The 24,959-nt window shown below is 34.3% G+C and overlaps 1 pseudogene; it reads left to right on the forward strand.

Annotated features, from left to right (window-relative positions):
• Positions 1 to 330: 330 nt before the first annotated feature.
• Positions 331 to 22,422, forward strand: LOC116870361 (annotated as a pseudogene).
• The last annotated feature ends 2,537 nt before the right edge of the window (positions 22,423 to 24,959 follow it).

Raw genomic sequence — 24,959 nt, forward strand, 5'->3', positions numbered from 1 at the left:
AATCAGAAATAATACTTTCAAAATGACTTCTACATAAAAGCCAAAATTCTTAGGGCACCACTATGGTCTGAACATGTATGTCCCCCCAAAACTCCTATATATAAATCCTTACTCCAGGGGTGCCTGGGTGCCTCAGTGGGTTGGGGTCTCTGCCTTCGGCTGGGGTCATGGTCCCAGGGTCCTGGGATTGAGCCCCGCATCTGGCTCTCTGCTCGGCGGGGGGCCTGTTTCCCTCTCTCTCTCTGCCTGCCTCTAGCCTGCTTGTGATCTCTGTCTGTCAAATAAATAAATAAACTCTTAAAAAAAAAAAAAAAACTAACCTCCAAGGTGATGGTTTTAGGAGTTGGGGCCTTAGAGAGGCGCTTAGACCATGAAGGTAAATCCTCTGTGAATGGGATTAGTGTTTAATAATAGAGACTCCAGAGTTAATTTGCCCCTCCCACTGTGTGAGGGATATAGCAAGTAGTCGGTAGTCTGCAATCTCAAAGACGGCCTTCACAAGAATCCAGCTGTTGATATCAGACATTCAGCCATCAGAACTATGAGAAATAAATTTCTGTTGTTCATAAGCTATCCAGTCGATGGCATTTTGTTATAACAGACTGAGGAGACTAAGGCAACCTACAAAGCTTTATAAAATGTGTGCTCCTTCCTGCATTTACCACTCTAACCTTTCTCATAATATGTCTACCCTCACTCTGCCCCAACCACACCAGCTGATTATACCAGATACATTCCCTCTGCAGGATCTTTGCACCCACTGTTTCACTGTATTATATTTGACCCTGCCTTCTTCCAACTTTTGACACAAAAGTTTTCTTCTCAGTGAAGTTGTTCCAGGTCCCCCTATCTAAACCATAAACCACAGCTAACTACATACAAACTTCATATACTCCACCCTCTAATTTTTTAGCACCTACATATCACAACATATATTTTTAAAATAATTTTTATTCAGCCCTCAGTTTATCATTTCAGTCCATTTTTCACATTAAATAAAATGGAAAACTCTAAGTCCAAAGCTAAAAACGTCAAAAGAAAAAGTGTATATCTATTATGTTCTATTATGTTACAAAAATTTAATACCTAATTTTAATTGTTTTAACCTTATTTTATTTTGTTATGTTTCAAGTTTTTATTTAAATTGTAGATAGATGGGGCGCCTGGGTGGCTCAGTGGGTTAAAGCCTCTGCCTTCGGCTCAGGTCATGATCCCAGGGTTCTGGGATCAAACCCCCACATTGGGATTTCTGCTCAGCGGGGAGCCTGCTTTCTCCTCTCTCTGCCTACCTCTCTGCCTGCTTTTCATCTCTGTCTGTCAAATAAATAAATAAATAAATAAAATCTTAAAAAAAAAAAAATTGTAGTTAGATAACATGTAGTGTGATATTAGTTTCAGAAAGAGAATTTAGTGATTTATCACTTATCTACAATACCCAGTGCTCTCACAAGTGCCCTCTTTAATCCCTATCATATCATATATTTGAAATATTAATCTTGTTAATTCTCTGGTCTCTTCCTTCCTCAAATGTAATTTTGATTACAGTATGGATTTTTGTTTATTGTTCATTGTTACATCACTAGAATCTAGAACTGTAGATAGTTATATAGCAGGCACTCAATAAATATTTGTGAATAAATAAATGAATGAAAACTTTCGAATTTGGGTGGGAAAGTCACAGTTAGGGGGAATATAGCCAACTCTAACTAGAAACAAGGAGGACCTACTCCAAGAAAAAAGAGGGTATAGCAGTTTTTAAAAAGGGGGGGAAAAGGAAGTGATGTGAGGCTGAACTCTATATTTTTCAACCAGTTAACATGCCCCTAAGACTTTCAATAAGCACCAAGAAGAGGAAGCTCAATTCCCCAATTCCTCCTAAGCTCTCCATGAGGGCTAAGAATTCAACCTTACCTCAATCAAATTATTATTCCTGACCCCAGGCAATGTCTCCAAATCTGGCCTTTTTTTGGTATTACATCATCTATGCATATCAGTTACTATTCTTCTAATACCAATTTCTCAAACTTGTTGCTTCCAGTTAATCTTAATAATAATTATATCTGATACAGCTCTGTTCCTATTCCCTCTCTGGAGCCAGCACCGTGTGACAAGATTCCTATTCAGTTTATCCCACTGTGATTATATGCTGGAAAGCCAACTAATAAAATGGAAATTCTACTCTTACTATTTAGTGGTGAAGATTCTGTGGCTTCTCTCCAGCTCTGACGGTCCTGTTTTATGGGAGGAAAGACCAATTTATGATGAAATTAGGAAGTAGTAACTGCAAATCTAGGGCAAAGACCCTTCTATGTCTATACCACTGCATTGCTTATAAGAATGAACTTTCTTTTCCAGCTTTTTCAGAAATAAAGCTAACATTTTATTAGAACATGAAAAATATGATTAAATGAACTCTCATACCTCAACAACAGAGAAGTCATTTCAGAGAAATTTGAAATTTGGGTTTGAAGGTAGTTGCCTTGTCCTTTTTTATATGAGACACAGACAATCAGTCTGGAGTGACCCAGGATGAGATTACACAGTCATTTGGGGCCATGCCTCATGATACATACTTTGTTAATTTTTTTAAACTACCCTACTAACCTCAGAAGGAAAGCATATATAATTATTTTACTTATAAAAGAAAAAAAAAAGTTTTATTTTTCTTCTTATTATCAATATACAGTGTTGAGCCTTAGCTAACATTTCCCAATCTCTTACTCAATGACATGTACTTTGTGAAATAGGTATTATTCCACTTAATTCTCATAGAAGATCTGTCATATATATCATATATTATTCTTTTTGGAGGATATCAAAGCCAAAATAGTTCAGGTAATTTTTCCAAGATTACACAGCTAAGTGGAGAAGCAGGACTTATACACAAATGTCTAAACTACAAAACCCCCTAATATAATCACTGGGGCTGGTATATGGTATTACATAACTAAATGACATTCTAGTTGCCTATATTAAATGTTTGGTCACATATATGTAAGATCAGACATTTAAGTGTAAGCTTTAGTTGACTGGTCAAAAGTATTTTTCCTGTTTCTGATAGGTGTACTTGTTTTGGAACATGTGCTTCATGTGCTTCAAGGCACCATCAAACTAAACTAGGCCATTATCATCCTATATCTGGAACCATTCGCCACAGAGAAGAAAAGAGATCTTACAAACAAGAGAACTGAAACCATGTTTTTCTCTTACTTAAAACTAGTTGATGCATCCAAACATATTTGGAATTCTACTATGGCAATAAACCTGGCCTGATCTGGCCCTTGTTTCTAATACATTCATTTTGAGCCACTCTTTATCTCTTTTGTTAAGCTCCAGTAACATGGTATTGTTTTTATCTTTCTTCAACTTCCAAATGACTTCTCTTCCTCATAGTCTTTACAAAACCTTCCATCTCCCGATATGCCACATCTCCTCACACTGCATGGCAAATTTATTCTTATCCACTAGATTATATGTCACCTCCTCTCCTCTCTACCTGAAACACATATGTTGTTCCCCTTCTGCTCTGAGTTTTTTTCTATTTTTAAACCTCGTTTCCTTTAAGATAATTATTATAATTCATAATAATTTTGCTTATTTACTTTTTAAACTCACTATAATGCCAACTTCACGAGAATAGTCATTGTGTCTATCTTTTCTTCATCGTGCCTCCAATAATTACCATAGAGCCTAGAACAGAGGACCAGCTAGTAATTATTTGTTAAGTATATTATTTTTATCCCCCAAGATAAAATAAAAATGGCTTCCAATTTGAGATAAGATGTATTTCAGATTTCTTAGCTCAACATTCAAGGTTCAACCAAGACTTTACTTGATTCCCTTTTTCCCTTTTCTTCTAAACCTATTCAAAACATTTTATAAACTGACACACCAAATAACTCCAACATGTTCCTGGACATCTTTACTCACATCATTTTCTTTTGCTTGAATGTCCTCTACTTTTCCAAATTGTGCAGATTTCAAGTACAAATCTTCCTTGACTTATGTTGAGGTTATATCCTGATAAATCAATCACAAGTTGAAAATACCATGTTAAAAATGCATTTAATACTACTAACTTACATCATAGCTTAGCCTGGCCTACCATAAAGTTACTCAGAACACTTACATTAGCCTATAGTTGGGCAAAATCATCCAACACAAAGCCCATTTTATAATGAAGTGTTAAATATCTCATATGATTTAATAAATACTGTACTGAGAATGGGAAATAGAATGATTGCATGTGTACAGAATGGTTGTAAGCTTATCAGTTGTTTATACTCATGATCACATGAGTGACTATGAGGTGTGGCTCATGGACACCGTCCCATATAACAGTATTGTACTATATGTTGCTAGACTGAGAAAAGATCAAAATTCACAATTCAAAGGTTTTTTCCTACTAAATGCATATTATTTTCACATCATCATAAGGTCATAAAATCATAAACTGAACAATCATAACTCAATGACCATCTGTACATATACTCTAGCTTTAGGAAACTTTTCTTCTTTTCTCACATCTTGTCCCCTTTCAATGAAAATTAATTGACTATAATTTAAATTTCTTTTGGATGCTGATATATCTATTTATATAGAGGAATGCATTCAAACATTGAAGCTAGAGAAACTTAGTTGCTCATCTTCCTCCACCATTTAGTATCTGGAGATCTTTATTTCTTCATCTCTTATATTATAATATAATTATGCCTATATCATCACTTTTTGAAAATTAAACTTATAATGCATGTTATTCCCAAATACAGTGATCACTGTCATATACTGAATACTCAACAAATATCCATTATTCTAAGATATAGGAGAACTTACATTTAGTTAGCATTACATTTATTTGGTTCTATGCCTATGAACAACAAAGAGACTGACCATAAACTTCCTAAAATCTATGAAAATGTTATTCTGATCATGTTCTACATGTTCTACAATCTCTTATGTAAAGAAGGTATTTAATTAATATTTGTTGACTGATTGCATTGATTAAAGACACTTTTTAAAAATGAAGCTTTGTCTGTAAGTGTATTTCTTTCAGAAACAGGAAATCTGTAATTAGCTCTTATTGTGAAGAAAATTCATAAATCTGAATTGTCATGCAGTACTTTTTCTCTTGCCAGGATATGATATATGTAATGCTTAAAAATAATTAGAAACTCTTTGGAGGTAGTCAGCTTTCCTTCATACTTTATTAAAATGTATTAAATTGCATTTAACAGAGTCCTGAGCTTGGAATTCTGTTAATCCTCACTATAAGCAGGTATCTGCTGTGTTTTTGTTGTTGTTGTTGTTGTTTTGTTTTGTTTTTATTTTTGTTTTCTTTTAGAACAGTGACTCCCACATGACGCATACTGGGTAAGTTAGAATTACCTGTGTTGATTATTGGCATCACAGCTTCCTGGCCTCCATATATAACTCACTCATCAGAATCTCGGGAAGGCCCTGGAAATTATACTTTATATAAACACCCTAAGAGATTCTGATTTGTAGTAATGTGTAAGAAACTCTCTTCTAGAAAAGCAGCTTAATGGAATCACCAGGTACAAAATAAAAGGCAGTAGACTTTTATAATTACTATCGTTTCTATTATATCTTCTGAAATGAGAGGAATTTCAAGCTTTGGGCTTCCACAGAGAAGTCTGACTCTCTAGTACATTGTTTCTCACTGTAAAGTTAATAATAAATTTAAACATATAATTTCCCATCTCTTAATTGATAAAGACTTTTAAATATTCAGATGGAGATATAAAATTTTAAAAATATATAATTTATACAAATAAGAGCTTGTTATTATAGAATAAGTATCAATGAAATAAAAAAATGCATGAGTCTATTTATTATTAAGATCTGAATCATGGCAACAGTTTTGAAACTGTTTACTCATCTTGAGTAGCATTTCATTTTATAAATATACCATATTTTGCTTTTCCACTGCCAGTGATAAGCATTTGGATTGTTTCCAGATTTTGGTTATGAATGCTGCTGCTATGAATATTCAAGTACAATATCCAAGTCTTTGTGGGGACATGTGTTTACATTTCTCTAGGCTAACAACATAGAAATGGCATTGTTGGTTTACATGGTAGCCTCATGTATTTAAGGTTTTAAGAAACTGTTAAAATGTGTTTTTGCAAAGTGGCTTTGCCAGTTCACGTTTTCACTGGGAATGTATGAAAGTACCTGTTTCTACATATACTTGCCAACACTTGTTATTACATGTTGCAGCATGAATGAATCTCAAAAACATCATTCTATACAAACGAAGCCAGGTGTAAAATACCACATATTGCATGATTCCATGTGGATGAAATGTTCAGAAAGGACAAATCCATTCAGACAGAAAATAAATCAGTGATTGCCTGAGAGTGGGAATAAGTGTTGACTGCAAATGTTTATGAAGTATCTGGAATAACAAAAATGTTTTTCAACATGGATCATAATTGGGGTGCCTGGGCAGCTGAGTTGGTTGAGCTTCCAACTTTTGATTTTGGCTCAGGTCATGATCTCAGGGTTGTGAGAGAAGCCCCATAATAGGGCTCTGCACTCAGCTGCTTGAGATTCTTTCCATCTCCTTCTGCCCCTCCCACCACTTGCATGCTTGCATACATACACGCACACACACACACACACACACACACGTGTATATATATATATATATAGTCCCATCTTTTTCAAAATCCTATTTATTACAATAATTAAGAGACAGTCTTCTCTACTATAATGAATATAGAAAATGAACATAAGAGCTTATGCAAGTTATCAACTGAGTTAGGGGTTATACCAATGATCAATTTTCTTAAATCAATTTTCCCAATGATCAATTTTCCCAATTCTCTACTTTTTTGAAGTAGAGAATCATCTCTTTAAGAATGTGTAAAAGATAGCATAATGTATTTCAGGAATGCCTCTTGGATGAAAAGAAAAAAAAGTCCCATTTTTTTCATTAATACTCTTAGTTTCTATTAGAGTACCTTCCCCAACTCTTTATAAGGATGTTTTTAATATCTAAATTCATAGTTACTGATATCATTATGCTGTTAGTAATTTTAATCTTATATTTATAATGTTGTAGTTTAAGCTTCATGATAAACATTCTTTAAGATTTTTGGTAATCTGTTTAATTGCTCTGATGTAGGTTAAGTCTTAGAATTATTCCACACAATTTTTTTTAAAGCTCTAATTCTTTTGTAACTCTAGTTATGAGACTAGGATTGTTTCTAATTTTTAAAAATTGTGAACAAAATTTCTAAAAATATCTGCATACATTTTGTGTGTATTTAAAAATTTTCATTTTTATTTGGTAAATATCTAAGAATGGGATTGCTGGACATAATGGTATTTTTAACTTTAAAGAAAACCTATCAAAATGTTTGCCAAATAAGCCGTGCCATTTTTGTATTCTCAACAATAGACTTTCACTATTTGAGCTGTTCTCCATCCTTAAAGATAGTTTGTATAGCCATTGATTTTCAGCCATACTATTATAGGTATAGTATTATCTCATGGTGGTTTAATTTGCATTTCCCTAAATTACTGAGCTGTTGAGCTTTTTTTTTTAACTATATGTTTGTTTCTAATCTACATGACTTCTTTAGTAAAGTATCTATTTAAATCCTTTGCTCATTTTTAAATTGTTTATTGCCTCATTATTGAATTGTGAGAGTTCTTTATATATTTGAGATCCACTTTTTTATGTATTCTGGGTACAAGCACTTTAGGAGATATACACATATTTTTCTCAGTTCATGACTTTGTCTTTTCAATCTTATAAAATTGCCTTTCAAACAGTGTAAGTTCATTAATTATGATAAACTACAATATATCTTTTTTTTCTTTTGCAGATAATGTATTATGTGATACAATGAAAAAACTTTTGACTAAGACAATCACAAATATTTTCTCCTGTGTTATTTTTCCAGAAATTTAATTGTTTTAAGTTTTACATTGAAAGTCTATGATGGATTTGGTGATTATTTTTGTAAGTGGAGAAAAGTCTTGAATGAAGTCCTTTTATGGTGCATAGTGTTGTGCAATTGGTACAGCAACTTTTGTTAAAAAAAAAAAAAAAAAAACAAAAACTGTACTTTCTGCATTGACTTGTTTTTGCACTTGCCCAAAATAAATTGACCACATTAGCATATGAGTGCATTTCTAGTACTCTGTTCTGTTTCATCGATATACTTTTCTAACTTTCACTAACAGCACACTGTCTTAAATATTATGCCATTAGAGTAAATTATAAAATCAAATGCGAGTCCCCCCAGTTTGTTCTTGGAAATTTCTACCAAAGCCCTACTGTTACTTTGATGGAGGCAACATTGACTCTATAGATTAATGAAGGTTGAACTGACAATATTAGCAATATTGTACCTTCTAATCTCTGAACACAGTATATTTCTCAATTGAGTTTTATTTTCTTCATTAATATTTTATAGTTTTCAGCATAAAGATCTTGCACACATTTTGCTGAAGTACTACTTAAGTATTTTATGATTCATTATGCTACTGTAAAATATTTATTTTTACATTTCAATTTTTATTATTCATTACTAATATAGAGAGAAAGAAAACTTTGTGTATTTTCTTTGAATCTTGTGACCTTGTTAAATTTCATTATTATTTTTAGTAGCTTTTTTGTAGATTCTTGGGACTTCTTTCATTCTTTATTATTATTATTGTGTTAGTCACCATATAGTACATCATTAGTTTTTAATGTAATGTTCCATGATTCATTGTTTGCATGTAACACCCAGTGCTCTATGCAATACATGCCCTCCTTAAAACCCATCACTGAGCTAACCCATCCCCCACCCACCTCCCCTCTAAAATCCTCAATTTGTTTCTCGGAATCCATAGTCTCTCATGGCTTATCTCCCCCTCTGATTTCCCACCCTTCATTTTTCCCTTCCTTCTCCTAATGTCCTCCATGATATTCCTTAGGTTCCACAAATAAGTGAAACACTATGATAATTGACCTTCTCAGACCTATTTCACTTAGCATCATCTCCTCCAGTCCCATCCATGCTGATGCAAGATTTGGGTATTCATCATGATGGCTGAGTAATATTCCATTGTGTAAGTGGACCACATCTTCTTTATCCATTCATCTGTTGAAGGGCATCTTGGCTCTTTCAAGTTTGGTTATTGTGGAGATTGCTGCTATGAACATTGGGGTTCACATAGCCCTTCTTTTCACTACATCCGTATCTTTGGAGTAAATACCCAGTAGTGCAATTGCTGGGTCATAGGGTAGCTCTATTTTTAATTTTTTGAGGAAACTCCACACTGTTTTCCAAAGTGGTTACACCAACTTGCATTCCCACCAAGAGTGTAAGAGGATTTCCCTTTCTCCACAGCCTCTCCAACATTTGTTGTTTCTTGCCTTGTCAATTTTTGCCATTCTAACTGGTATAAGGTGGTATCTCAATGTGATTTTGATTGAATTCCCTGATAGCTAATGATGATGAACATTTTCATGTAACTGTTAGCCATTTGCATGTCTTCTTTGGAGAAGTGTCTGTTCATGTCTTCTGCCCATTTTTTGACTTGATTACTTGTTTTTTGGGGGTTGAGTTTGAGACGTTCTTTATAGATCTTGGATATCAGCCTTTTGTCTGTAGTGTCATTTGTGAATATCTTCTCTCGTTCCGTGGATTGCTTCTTTGTTTTGTTGACTGTTTCCTATGCTATGCAGAAACTTTTTATCTTGAGGAAATCCCAAAAGTTCATTTTCACCTTTTTCCCCCTTGTCTTTGGAGATGTGTCTTGAAAGCAGCTGCTGCAGCCCACGTTGAAGATGTTACTGCCTTTGTTATCCTCTAGGATTTTGATGGATTCCTATCTCACATTGATGTCTTTCATCCATTTTTAGTTTATCGTTGGGTATGGTTTAAAAGAATGGTCGAGTTTCATTCTTCTGTAAATAGCTGTCCAATTTTCCCAGCATGATTTATTGAAGAGACTGTCTTCTTAACATTGGATATTTTTTCCTGCTTTGTTGAATATTAGCTGACCATAGAGTCGAGGGTCCATATCTGGGCTCTCTATTCTGTTCCACTGATCTCTGTGTCTGTTTATGTGCCAGTACCATACTGTCTTGGTGATCACAGCTTTGTAGTAAAGCTTGAAATCAGGCAACATGATGTCCCAGCTTTGTTTTTCTTTTTCAACATTTCTTGGTGATTTTCTCATTCCATACAAATTTTAGGATTGTTTGTACCAGGACCTTGAAAACTGCTATGGGTATTTTGATCAGGAGGGCATTCAAAGTATAGATTGCTCTAGGCAGCATAGACATTTTAATAATGTTTATTCTTCTGTTCCATGAACATGAAATGTTTTTCAATTTTTTTGTGTCTTCTTTGATTTTTTTCAGGACTGTTCTGTAGTCTTAGGGCATAGCATACAGGGTTCCTGTATTCCTAGGGTATAGAACTTTTACCTATTTGATTAGGTTTATTCCAAGTTATCTTAATGGCTTTTGGTGCTACTGCAAATGGAACTGATTCTCTAATTTCTCTTTCTACAGTTGCATTGTTATGTAAAAGAAAGCAACTGATTTCTGTGCATTGATTTTATATCCTGTCACATTACTGAATTGCTGTAGAAGTTCTAGTAATTTGGGGTGGAGTCTTTTGGGTTTTCCACATAAAGTATCAGGTCATTTGTGAAGAGAGACAGTTTGATTTCTTCTTTGTCAGTCTAAATACATTTCTTTTTGTTTGATTGCTTTTGCTAGGACTTCTAACACTATGTTGAACAGTAGTGGCAAGACTGGGCATCCTTGTTGTGTTCTTGATCTTAAGTATCTTAAGGGAAAGGTTCTCAGCTTTTGCCCATTGAAAATGATACTTGTTGTGGGTTTTTAATAAATGTATTTTATGAAATTGAGGAATATTACCTCTATCCCTATACTTTAAAGAGTTTTAATCAGGAACAGATGCTGTATCTTGACAAATGTGTTTTTTTTTTTTTTCTGCATCAATTGAGAGGATCATGTGGTTCTTCTCTCTCTTCTTATTAATGTGTTCTATCATGTTGATTGATCTGCTAATGTTGAACCACTCTGGCTTCCCAGGAATAAATCCCAACTGGTTGTGGAGGATAATACTTTTAATGTACTGTTGCATCCTATTAGCTAGGATCATGTTTAGAATTTGTCATCCGTTTTTATCAGGGATATTGGTCTGAAATTCTCCTTTTTGATGGGGTCTTTTCCTGGTTTTGGGATCAAGGTAATGCTGACCTCATAGAAAGAGTCTGGAAGATTTCCTTCAGTTTCTATTTTTTTTTTTTTTAATAACTTCAGGAGAATAGGTATTATTGTCGCGGCAGGCGCGACAAATCGACCAGGGTCAAGAGGGTAAGAGGATGGTGAAAAGAAATTAAGTGACAAAGAGATGGGGGCAGGAGGAGCACCAAGGAGGATGTCCAATAGTGCCAATTTTATTCAAGGCAGCAAGGCATTATATAGCTAACAGAAACAATCATAAGAAAGTATCTATTTTTAGTTGATTACGAAAGAGTTTGCAACATGCACAGAAAATCCTTCAAGCTTTCCCATTATCTATTTCCCAAGCACCAATAGCAGACCCTCTAGCACCAGATGTACTGACTTCAAGGCCACTCAAGACATAGTTTATGTAAGCACAGCACAGTCTTACAGTGGTGTAGTCTATAGCCCATGCAAGGACAGCAAGGACCAGCCAAGAATTTCTGACCCCGGCCAAATCATCTCTATCTGACTAGCAAATGTGTGGGAAGTCACGTAGGTGAGCACGCAACACATAGCACAGACCCTTTCTCAGTGCTACTTGACTTTATCAACCTAAGCCTTTTGTTTGGCTATTCAGCCTTTAAAGGAGCCACAAGTCAGGGCCTGGTTTGGTTCTCGTCTCAAGCCTTACCGTGGCCTCCCACATATTATTTCTTCTTTGAATGGTAGCATTCCTCAGGAAATCCATCAGGTCCTGGACTCTTGTTTTTTGGGAGGTTTTTGATCCCTGCTTCAATCTTGTTACTGGTTATTGGTCTATTCAGGTTGTCAATTTCTTCCTACTTCAGTCTTGGTAGTTTATAGGTTTCCAGGAGTGCATCCATTTCTTTTAGTTTGCTCAACTTATTGGCATATAGCTGTTGATAATAATTTCTGATAGTTATTTCTATTTCCTTGGTGTTAGTAGTGATCTCTCCCCTTTCATTCATAATTCTATTAATTTGGTTCCTTTCTCTTTTCCTTCGGATAAGTCTGGTCAGTGGCTTATCAATATTATTAATTCTTCAAAGAACCAGCTTCTAGTTTCATTGATCTGCCTTACTGTATTTGGTTTCTAATTCATTGATCTCTGCTCTAATCTTAATTATTTCCATTCTCATGCATGGGCTAGGTTTAATTTGTTGTTGATTCTCCAGTTCTTTAAGGTATAAAGATAGTTTGTGTATTCAGGATTTTTTTTTTTTTTTGAGTGATGCTTGGATGGCTATGTATCTTCCCCTTAGGACTGCCTTGCCATATCCCATTGGTTTTGGACCAATGTGTCATCATTCTCATTAGTTTATCTGAATTGTTTAAGTTATTCTTTGATTTCCTGGTTGACCCAAACATTCTTGAGCAGGATGGTCTCTAGCTTCCTTGACTTTCTTCCAAATATTTTCTTGTGATTGAGTTCCAGTTTCAAAGCATTGTGGCCTGAGAATATGCAGGGAATAATCTCGGTCCCTTGGTATTGGTTGAGACCTGATTTGTGACCCAGTATGTGGTCGATTCTGAAGAAAGTTCCATATGCACATGAGAAGAATGAGTATTCTGTTGTTTTAGGGTGGCATGTTCTGTATGTATCTATGAGGTCCATCTGTTCAGTGTGCCATTCAAAGATTTTATTTCTTTGTTGGTTTTTCTGCTTAGATGATCTATTGCTTAGAGTGGAACACTGAGGTCTCCTACTATTGACATATTATTATCGATATGTCTATTTTGGTTAACAGTTAGCTTCTGATAGACCCTTTAAGAAGATTCCTTCTGAATCTCTAACTTCATTCTTTACCTTAAAATCTAATTTTCTACCCCAGCTTTCTTCTGAGATCCATTAGCATGAAAAATTGGCTCTCCATCCCTTCACTTTCAGTCTGGATGTATCTTTAGGTTCAAAATGAATCTCATGTAGACAGCATATGACTGGATCCTGTCTTTTTATCCAATCTGCAACCTGTGCCATTTTATGGGAGCATTTAGGCTGTTCACATTGAGAGTGATTATTGAAAGTTGTGATTTTATTATCATCATGTTGCTTGTGAAGTCTTTATTTCTATAGACTGTCTCTGTAAATTTCTGTTCTATATCACTCTTGAGGTCTTTCTCCTTTTATAGAACCCTCCTTAATATTTCTTGCAGAGCTGACTTAGTGGTCACTTAATCTTTTAGTTCTTGATGGTCTTGGAAGATCTTTATCTCTCTATCTATTCTAAATAAGAGCTTTGCCAGATAAAGTATTCTTGACTAGATGTTTTTCTCATTTAGTATCCTGAATATGTCTTGCAGCACTTTCTGGCTTGCTGGGTCCCTGTGGACAGGTCTAAAATTATTCTGATGTTCTTCCTTCTGTATTTAAGGAATCTCTTCCCCTTAACTACCCTTAAGATGTTTTCCTTGTTTATAAGATTTGCAAGTTTTACTATTACACGTGGTGACATTGGTCTGTTCCCTTAATCTTGGGAGAGGTCCTCTCTGCATCTAGAACAAAAATGCTTGTTTCATTCCCCCAGATTAGGGAAGTTCTCAGTTACAATTTGCTCAAATATATCTTCTAGTACTCTCTCTCTCTCCACCCACCTCAGGGATCCCAATAATTCTGACATTGGAATATTTCATGGCATCATTTATTTCTCTAATTCTGTGTTCATGGATTTTAAGCTGTTTGTTCCACACCCCCTCCTGTTCCTTCTTTTCTATCAGTTTGTATTCTAGATCACTAAAGTGTTCTCTCCTCTTCTACTTTCTAGAAGGATTTGTGTAGATTCAGTAATTTTTTCTTCTTAAATATTTGGTAGAACTTACCTGTGAAGCTATCTGACTGAAATGTTTTGCTTAAAAATGTGTCTGTGTGTGTCTGTGTGTATTTACTGATTTTACTCTGAATTCAAATTAGTTCTAATTGTAAAACTATACAGGTTAGTTACTCTGCCTTGAATAATGTCTGGTGTCTTTGGTAACTTTCAAGGAATTTGATCATTTCATCCAAATTATTGAATTTGTGACCATAAAGTTTTTCATAGTAAATATTCACTTTACTTTGCATCTCCATAAAATATCTAGTGATATTCACTGACTTAGGCAATTTTCTTTTAGACTGATTGAAATTAAAGTTAAAAAGAAGGACTTTTATTATTTTTCCTTATTTTCACCATTTCTGGGCTGTTTTTTCTTTGTGTTTGTCTTTTTTTTTTTTTTTCTGGTATCATATTCCATCTGCCTAAAGAACTTTCTTTAATATTTCTTTTAGTACAGATTAATAGTTATTTTCTGTAGGTATTTATTTGTCTTAAAATGTCTTTCTCATATTTTCTCCGGGTATAGAGTTCTGAATAACAAGATTTTCTTTCCTTTCTTTTCCTTTCCTTTCCTTTCTTTGTCTTTTTTTATTTAGCACTCGAACAAAGTTACTCCCTTGACTTCAGGTGGGACATCTGTTGTGATTCTTATTTTTTTTAATTTCATATGTAATGTATCTTTTTATTCTTTGCCTTTCTTCATTATTTTTGTCTTTTAGGTGGTTTTAAGTTATGTAAACATATTTATAGGAGTTGGGTATGTGTGTCCGTGTGTGTATTTCTTTTCTTTACCTTGACTTAGGGTGAGAGAGGGATTCTATGAAATTATCTTGCTTAAGATTCTTTGACATTTTTGGATCTCTAGTCAGATATTAATTTTTAATTTTTGTTTTATTCACATTCTTTTCTCCATCTTGAATTCCTATTAACCATCTATTAGAACATTTGAGAATGTCCCACAGGTTTTGGTGCTTTATTATTATTTTTTTCATTATTTCCTGTCACTTTGTTTCATTTTGCAAATTAGATTGCCTTATCTTCAAGTCAACTGATTTTTCTCTGGGCATATGAAGTTTATTTAACAAACCATCAAAGACTTTCTTTGCTTCTGTTACTATATTGCTGTAATTCTAGGATATCTATTTGACCCTATCTTATGCTATCTATCACTGTTGAAATTTCACATCTCTGCATGCAAGTTATTCATCTTTTCCACTAGAAACTTCAACATATCAATCATAGTCATTTTAAATCCCTGACTGAAAGTCCCAACACATGGCTTATCTATGTGGTGTGTGTGTGTGTGTGTGTGTGTGTGTGTGTGTGTATGATTGTTTTGTTTTGCTTTACTCTCGTTCTCTGGGCAGTGGGATATTTTTACCTTTTTTTGTGTATGTTTCATTACTGTTTTATTGAACACTGAAATCAAGTGTAAAACAATAAAAACTGAGATAAATACCATTTATTTTTCTAAAGAATTACAGTTAAGCAGCAAAATATATCCTGCTCCACTTTCAACTTTAGTCCTCTGTGGTTTGTTGATCCTCAGAGAGGGTCTCTCTCCATGTTCTACCTCTCCCAGAGATAGACTACTGTTGTTTGTTACTTGGTGATTGGTAGTCTGATGGTGACATGCAGGGTGATTCCTTCATTCTCTTGGTATAGCTTCAGACTTATGCAAGTCCTATATTCCTGGGTCTCAGTTGTGGGGGTTTTTAATGTACCTGAATTGCCCCTAGGATTAAAAGATTCCATAATAGTGTTCCCCTTTCTCTGTAACCTTGCTAACATTTGTTGTTTCCTGACTTGTTAATTTTAGCTTTAAGAAGGTCATGTGATGTAATAAGCACTGGGTGTTATATGAATCTGATGAATCCCTGAACTCTGCCTCTGAACTAATAATACACTATATGTTAATTAATTGAATTCAAATAAAATAAAAAAATAAAATAAAATGAAATTACATTAAAAATTTTTCTAATTGTCTGGGTCCAAGATGGCTTTTCTCTTTCTTGGGGATGAAAACATTTCTCTATTCCCTACTTTGACCTGCAGTGAGTCTTTATTGGTGCTCTGAGGCAACAGGGTCAGCTATTCCTCCTTAGTGACCAAAGGCTTTGTTCTTGAGTAAAGGGTGTCAACACTGACTACTTCATGCTTCTCCCACAGCAGGAGCTGATTCCTTTCTCCAGGTCAGGTCACGAAAAGAACCTTTCTCCAATCCCTCCCTTGTGAGCACCTGGTGGTGAGCCATAGGGAAAAACCATAAATAATTATTAACTACTTTGTGTCTTCGACTCCAAGGAATTCTACTCTCATGTTATCCCACATTTGGCCTTCAGTAATTCACTGAAAAGTTTAGCTATCCACTTATGTTTATTGTCCATCTATGTCATGATTAGTGTCTCTTTCTTCCAAACTCTGTCACAAGTGAGCCAATGCTCATTTTCTATCTTTTCTTATATTTCAGTCCAGGTGTTTGCCTTGAAAACTTTGTTGTCTGATGGATTCAAGAAAAATTGTGAACTTGCAGATTTCAAGCATTTCTTGTAGTTAGGGTGAAAGTAATGCTTTTTTAATTTTATAAATCCTAGTTGGAAACCTGAAATCAGTAATTTAAAAACAAACAAAAAGCCTTGTGTACCTGGTTATTTTTTATCAATTTTGTGTTTTTTAATTAAAGAAAAACAATTTGAGTCTTAAAATGATGTTATTTCTATTCAACATTTTCATTTGATTTTCCAGGTCACTGGAAACACTACTTGTTCATATTACCTCAATATTATTTCTGGAATTGAGACCTTCTGGCTCATTCAAATGACATGAAGGTAAACTGCATTTTATACAAGACATTATTTACTTGTGTAGTCCACAGGGATGAAACCTAAGGCACAAGATATTTTGGAGAAGGGTTACCATTGCCAAACTATAAAATTCAAATTTGTCCTCCTAACTCACAGTAAAATAGTCATAAATGCTAGGCTCACTTTTTTAGATCTCTGAGTTCTACCATTTCCTGTGTCTTGACCTGGTAGTTTTCAGCATCTTATCTTTCATCAACCTCAATGCCTAAAACTTTTTTTTTTAAATTCATGCTGGATGTCCATAAACAAAGTCTTGCTCTAACTTCACTTGTCTTTCATTAATATCTGTATGGGTTTCAGATGATGTAGATAGTATAAATTTGAGCCTCATCCTATTATAGAGTCAGTTTGTTATTTTGAATTTTCAGAAATTCTTCTTCCTTCACATAAATTAATGTCAAAGCATTTAATTTTTCTCACCAGTCCCTTTGTGCAACCTTACATTTTTCTTTTTATTCTAATTCATATTATCACTGACACTGTAGCACATGTTCCTCTTCACCGCCCACATTTTGTATATGCTAAGGGGTTTTTCTGCTGTCGATCTTCTCATTTGTAAAATGAAAGCCTCAGGTTCCTAGGTTTAGAAGGTTCTCTTAGGACAGACACCAGACTTGAATGTACATTCTTACTTCTCCAAGTTGATGCTTTAGATTCATGTTTGGTCTCTATGGTATATTAGCATATAAACATAGGCTAAATTTAAAAGAAATTTACAGTTAATATTCATGTACTCACCATCTACATCCTACTATTAACAACTTAGTAGGCTTGTTTTGTCATGTATCTAATCATTTCACCATCCATAAAAGCTCTTACTTTTAATTTAAAACTACATTGTTGACATTTCTATACTTCTGCCTTAAATACATCAGCGTGCATACCATTAAATAAAGTTCAATATTTGTTTATAGTTGTATTTTAATTGTAAATTTTACATACAGCAACTTGCACAAATTTTGAGTTTTAACAAATGCAGGTATGTATATAATGCATCCTGTTATTAAGATACCAAATATAAACATCTGCACAGAAAGTTTTCTCATTCCTCTTTGCAATCAGTATTTGCCTCCATTTCCACCTCCAGAGACAATCACTTTTTATCCCTTTTTCTTTAAAAATAGATTATATTTGTTCTGAAATGCCACAAAATGGATTTTTTTATGATATTTGGTCTTTTGTATAAGGTTTCTTTCATTCAGCATGTTTTTGAGATTCATTTGTGTTGTTGCATGTTTTGGGGATTTGTTTTATTTTATTGCTGAGTAGTTTTCTGTTGTATGAATCTATACTATTTGTTTATCCACTCTCATGTTGAGGTACACCAGGACTTTTTAATAAAAAATAGCTTTTGGATATTATGATTAAAGCTACTATAAAATATATATATATATGTCTATATATATATATATATATATATTTTGAATGAAATATTTTCAATTTTTAGGTAAACTGATGATGTTGGCATAGCTAGATAATAGGATGGGGCATATTCAGTTTTTAAAAGGCTGCAAGATCTTTCAAAGTGGTTATACACATTGTATTCCCACCATAAAAATATATTTCATATTTTCACCAACATTTAGTGTTAAAAATATTTTCATTTTCAATCATTGTGATAATTGTATAGGGATATCTCATTTAGATTATAATTTTCACTTTTCTGATGACTAATAATGCTTATCAGTTTTTCATGTGCTTTTTGGCCATTTGCATGCCAAGTGTCTGTTCATTTCTATTGTTCATTTATTTTTATTTTTTTTATTTTTTATTTTTTTAAAGATTTTATCTTTTTATTTGACAGACAAAGATTACAAGTAGGCAAAGAGGCAGGCAGAGAGAGAGAGGTGGAAGCAGGCTCCCTGCTGAGCAGAGAGCCTGATGCAGGGCTCAATCCCAGGACCCTGGGATCATGACCTGAGCCAAAGGCAGAGGCTTTAACCCACTGAGCCACCCAGGCGCCCTGCTCATTTATTTTTATTAGATTGTTTGTCTTTTTATTGTTGAGTTCTAGGAGTTCATATAACATCCTAGACAACAGTCCTTTCTCAGATATATCCTTATGATTCCTATCCTTTTGATACTTAGTTGTATATTTAACTGGCTTTAAATATGGAGTTTTAGCACTTTTACAGTAGGAAATTTTATTGGGATATTTCATTTTTTATATTACATGATATTAGAGAGGAAACTTTATGTTGTCTTATCTGCCAGTAGGGGCAATATATTTCTGCTAGCTATAGAAGTAAAGAGTTTGGGAGGATAAATTACTGTATAATGCCTGCCTCAGTAGTATACACAAGAGGCATAATCAAATGCTTTATTGTTGAACAATATGAAGATGGATATAATTTAGATCACATATATTAAACATATAATATGTGACCAACACTATTTTAATAAGAATAAGAAAATATACTTATCTTTGAAAAATATATAATCTAAACAAAAATAGATAATATGATTAAACAGCAGAAAAATGTACAAAACCACAAGTCAACAAATAAATATAAAATTATGTCTGTTAGATATAAGTATGGTCATTATTCACAGTAGTTAAAGATCACTGAAAGCCAATGTAGGCATAACCAGCATCACAAAATTGAAATGGACCCTAAAGAACAATCTATATATAAAAAAAGAAAGTATTTGAATAAATTCACACAAGTGGAGAGAATCATGACATGTTCATAGTGTATTACATTGGGAGAGTAAAAAATAAAGTTAGAGTAGTTATGAAATATTATGTTATCAAGAGCTTTGCAAGTCAAGCCAAAGTACAAAAATGTACTGCAATAGGTGAGAAAGAATCAACATAAGGCCTATGTGCGTATGTATGAGGGGATTTGGGAGTGTTGCTAACAGGATGAAAGTTATTTTAAGCAGATCAATTGGGCAATACTTCAGCTAGCAGAAATTATGTAACAGAGGCTGAAAGGAAATGGCACTTGTTCAAAGATAATAGAAAAGAAGTCTTAGCAATGTTTAAGGGTGTGGGAAGAGAGAAATGCATAGTAACAAAGATTGCTCAAAGGAAAGAATAACCGAGGTATTTAGTGACAGGAAAAATTTTTGAATGATGTTAAATAGTCTTATTCAATGAAATATAATAACTATTTAAGAATCTTTAGAGTGGTTACAATAAAATCTTAAATTTTAAACTGATTAAATAAATTGCCCAGTCTATGTAGACAGATGTAAAATATATAAAATCACATGGGTATGCAAATGTGACTCAGCTCACACCTGCTTATTTTCCACATGAAATGATTATTGAGAGTGCTATTTTTGAGGAATTTAATCTGTTAATCTGAAAATGGGCATACCCTATAGAGACATCTTTTGCTTTTCTTATTATTTATGCTTCCTTTTTTTTTTTTTTAATTGTTGTTATCAACCCTCCGGGTTTATCGAACACCTGCTGTGCTCTTTGAAAGTTATTTTCATGTTTAGCATTTCTTTTTTTAATACATGAATATATGGTAAAAATTTACTTTAAAAATCCTTTAGTCAGGGTTCATCTGCTTCTAATAATTTACTTTCATACTTTACATTATTCTCCTGTGTTATCAGACAGTGAGACAGTGATATATTAGCATCAGAAAACAATTAGTTCTTTAATATATGAATGATATATTTAATATATGAATATAATCAACAAAATTTATTGGGTACCTATTTTTTGTTCAATACTCTGAGGAGCCTCTGAGGAGGAGGAAGATATATGATTTCCTCCTTGTTTTAAAGAAGTTTATACCTGGCTGGGCAAAAAAGCAAAAAAAAAACCCCAAAAGGCTGAAATAAGAGTGACAAATACAAGGTAGCCATTAAAATTTTTTGTATGGTTTTATAGAAAGAAACAGATAAGGGCTGAAGAATAGAGAAAAGGTGCCAAAGAAGAGATAGAACAGAACAAACAATAGGCTTTGGGAAGCTAGAAGCTAAATTATACATCTCTATAACTAGGGGAAATACACAGTAGGTTATTTGGGGAGAGTATTACTTATTTTTATCATTGAAATTTAATCCCAAGTCATTCTTGGCTTCTTTCTATATTAATCTAATGTTTATCAATTACTTTAGTTAAATTATAGACAAAATATTTGTGATCTTCCAGTTTATTAATAAGGACTTGATTTCTTAAGAGTAGGAGGTGCTATTTTACACATAGGTTTCCTAGATCAAGGTTGGGGTTGTCTGAAATTTTCTGCTGTGAATGGTTCCCAGGCCAGGATGGTCAACCTGGACACAAGGGAGAACATGGTTACCCTGGCAACATTGGTCCTGTTGGCACTGTGGGTGCACCTGGTCTTCATGGCTCTGTGGATCCCACTGGCAAACATGGAAACCATGATGAACTTGGTCCTATTGGTGATGTGGGACCCATTGGTGCTGCTGGTCCAAGAGGTCCTAGTGGCCTACAAAGTGAGGTTGATAAGGGAGAGTCTGTTGACAAGAGGCCCAGAGGTCTTCCCGGCTTAAGGAGACCCAATGGACTGCAAGATTCTTCCTGGTCTTGCTGGTCAACATGGCAATCAAGGTGAACCTGGTTCTACGGGTCTTGCCTGTCCTAGGGGCGCTGGATCCTTTCAGCCTTGCTGGCAAAGATGTTCCCATTGGATATCCTGGTACAGTTGGACCTGCTGGCATCTGTGACTCTCAGGGTAGTCAAGGTCCTGCTGGCTCTCCTGGTCCCCCCTTGTCCCACTGGCCCTCCAGGTCCAAGTGGTGGCAGCCAGGACTCTGTTTATTAAGGGGACTTCCACAGGGCTGACCAGCCTCACTCACCACTTTCTCTTAGACCAAAGGATTATGAAGTTGATACTACTCCGAAATTCCTCAATGACCAGATCAAGACCCCTCTGACTCCTGAAGGTTCTAGGAAGAACCCAGCTTGCACTCGAGACTCAGCCACCCAGAGTGGAGCAGTGGTTACTACTGGACTGACCCTAACCAAGGATGCACTATGGATGCTATCAAAGTATACTGTGATTTCTCTACTGGCAAAACCTGCATCCATGCTCAACCTGAAAATATCCCAGCCCAAAACTGGTACAGAAATTTCAAGGTCAAGAAGCACAACTGGTTAGGAGCAAGTATCAGTGGTGGTACCCAGTTTGAATATAATGTTGAAGGAGTAACCACCAAGGAAATGGCCACTCAACTCGCATGCATCTGCTGGCCAACTGTCTCAAAACCCCACCTGCCACTGCAAGAACAGCATTGTCTACATGGATGAGGAGACTGGCAATCTGAAAAAGGCTGTCATTCTGTAAGTCTCCAATAATGTTGACCTGGTTGCTGAGGCCAACAGCAAGTTCACCTACACTGTTCTTATAGACCACTGCTCTAAAAAGACAGTGAATAGAGAAAGACAATTATTGAATACAAAACAAATAACTCATCCCTCCTGCCTATCCTTCATATTGCACTTTTGGACATCAGTGGTGCTGACCAAGAATTCAGGGTGGACATTGGCTCAGTCTGTTTCAAATAAATGAACCCATTCTAAATTTAAAAAAAAAAATTAAAATAAAAGAAATCTGAAAAAACTTTCTCTCTTTGCCATTTCCTTTTCTGCTTTTTTTAAACTGAGAGCTGAGTCCTTCCTTTTCATCTGCATATCTACTTGATTAAATCATGGGCAAAAGAGAAGGAGAAGGATTGCCCAGAGCATAGTGCAATACAATTTCATTCATTCCCTCCCTCCCACTAAAAAAAAAAAAAAAAAAAAGATTTGGAATTTTTTTTTCAACACTCATATCTATTGTAGAAAATGTCAACCTTTGTATGAGAACAAAAATAAAAATTGAAAAATAAAAAAAAAACCATGAACATTAAAAAAAGTCTCCTATTGACCCCTCAATGGTGATGAGTGAAAACTTTGCCATGGAGATGGAGAAGCAGTCCATAATATTTGAAAAACCGATGTATTCATCCAGGGACAGTGATGTCAAAGTGGTTCAGCCAACTCAGGTGACTGTATCTGGAAATGTGGATAACCAGAATTATGGTAGTCCCATAAACCCTTCTGAATTAGCTCCAGACACAAAGCCAACTTCCCTCAGTGTTGATGGAACTCAGGCAACAAAATGGAATATATTCATATGAAAACTCAAACCAACCATCAACTTTGAAAATCCAGTCTACGTGGAAATGGAGAATAAACAGGAGGACAGTGAGGCTGGGGCTTTACCTCCAACACCTTCTCTCCCTGCTAAAAGTTCTCTGAGACCCAATGCCAACAGAAGACAGTTTTACAGACACTGCAAACCTTGTTAGAGAAGACTCTGAGGTATAGCTATGCCAGCTCTGTAGGGAATAATTAGAAACACACTTTACACATATATTTTTTTTACAAACATGAAGAAAAGTTAACATTCTGTACTTTCGTTAAAAATATATATATATATTTTCCCGGTTCACCTATAGTTGTAAGTGTCCATGGAAACTCTGCCTTGTGTGTCTTTTTAAAAATTTTTTACTTATGCCATCTCCCATTTTTACAAATAATTATCACAATGTACTATATGTATATCTTTGCACTGAAGCTATCTGAAGGTAATTCTATAAATATATAGTACATTTGTAAATTTTGGTAAGATTATCACATCATTAAATTTGCTGATAATGGTAAAAAAAATGGTAAAAAAAATTACACATCTTAAAAAAATACAAGTTGTTTTGGCATCTTTCTTTATTAATCTAATCTTTATCAAATTCTTTTAGTTAAATTATAGACTTAATATATTTTTGATGTTCCAGTTTATTAATAAGGACTTGATGTCTTAAGAGTGGGAGGTTCTATTTTATATATATGTTTCCTAGATCAAAGTTGGGTTGTCTGAAATTTTCTGCTGCTAAAAAATGTCTCATAACCTTTTTACTACCTTTATTTTATTGGATTTATTTGAGACAATTAGGAAGGAAATATTTGGGGAACTAAATCTAAGCCACAAATTTTTCTCTTTCACCCTTCTAATAAAATTTAGCCCATTAAATGTTCACCATTTTAATACAAAATAACAATTTCCCATTTCATTTAGTACTTTTCCCATAAGGAAAATAAATAGATGAATCTCACAAATAGAGGATTCAAACTTATTTTTATATTGATAGATCAATTTGTCCTTCTTGTTTCATATAAGTAGTGTTATAAATATAGTTAAATAGTCAAGTATTTGTTTAAGTAAGGTAATTACTTATAATAAGGTAATTTTCTATGGTAATTTCTTCACCCAGCCAATACTTTATGTTCTATAAATCGTAGTCCATATTTAAGTAGAAGATTAAATTGCCTTGTTTAACATAAAAGTGGAATTAATTTTAAGAAGGTAATGATACTCTCATTCATTTGAAGATTATGTTTTAAAGTATTGAAAAATAAAAAATTTCCTTTGGTCTACCAAAAATGATTGGTACTAATTGTTGGACCTCCAAAGAAAAATATGAAGTACTCCTATATTTCAATGTTTCATGTAAATCCTATGATTTCTGGTACTCAGAATTTTAAGAAGTAAATTTAAGATTCAGAAGTTACAGAAGAAAATTAAGGAATAGAGAGAGTCAGTTCTGTTACACATTCTCAAATGATTTTTTTAAAATAAAGGTGTCATTTTAGAGCAATTCCAGAACTCAAAGCTATAATTTAAGACAGGCATCCACCCATCCTATGCAGAACGATATGTTCATTGCCTATTCACTGGGATCTATTTCACTGTGATTTCAAAATGGCACATTGTAAATATGTGGGACAAATATCTACTAAGCCATCTGCTTCTAAAACATGGAAAATGGAAGTCATGAAGGCTTCATAAGCATGCACACTGGATCAGTCTCTCAATTCTACTGATCATACATCTATTTATTTGTTTATTTATTTATTTATTTATTTATTTATTTGAGAGAGACAGAGCTAGCAAGAGAGAACATGAGAGAGGAGAGGGAGAAGCAGGCTCCCTGCTAAGCAGGGAGCCTGACATGGGGTTCAGTCCAAGGACACTGGAATCATGATCTGAACTGAAGGCAGATGCT

This window comes from Lontra canadensis, unplaced genomic scaffold (assembly GCF_010015895.1).
Source record: "Lontra canadensis isolate GAN:19392208 unplaced genomic scaffold, GSC_riverotter_1.0 scaffold23, whole genome shotgun sequence".
Lineage (NCBI taxonomy): Eukaryota > Metazoa > Chordata > Mammalia > Carnivora > Mustelidae > Lontra > Lontra canadensis.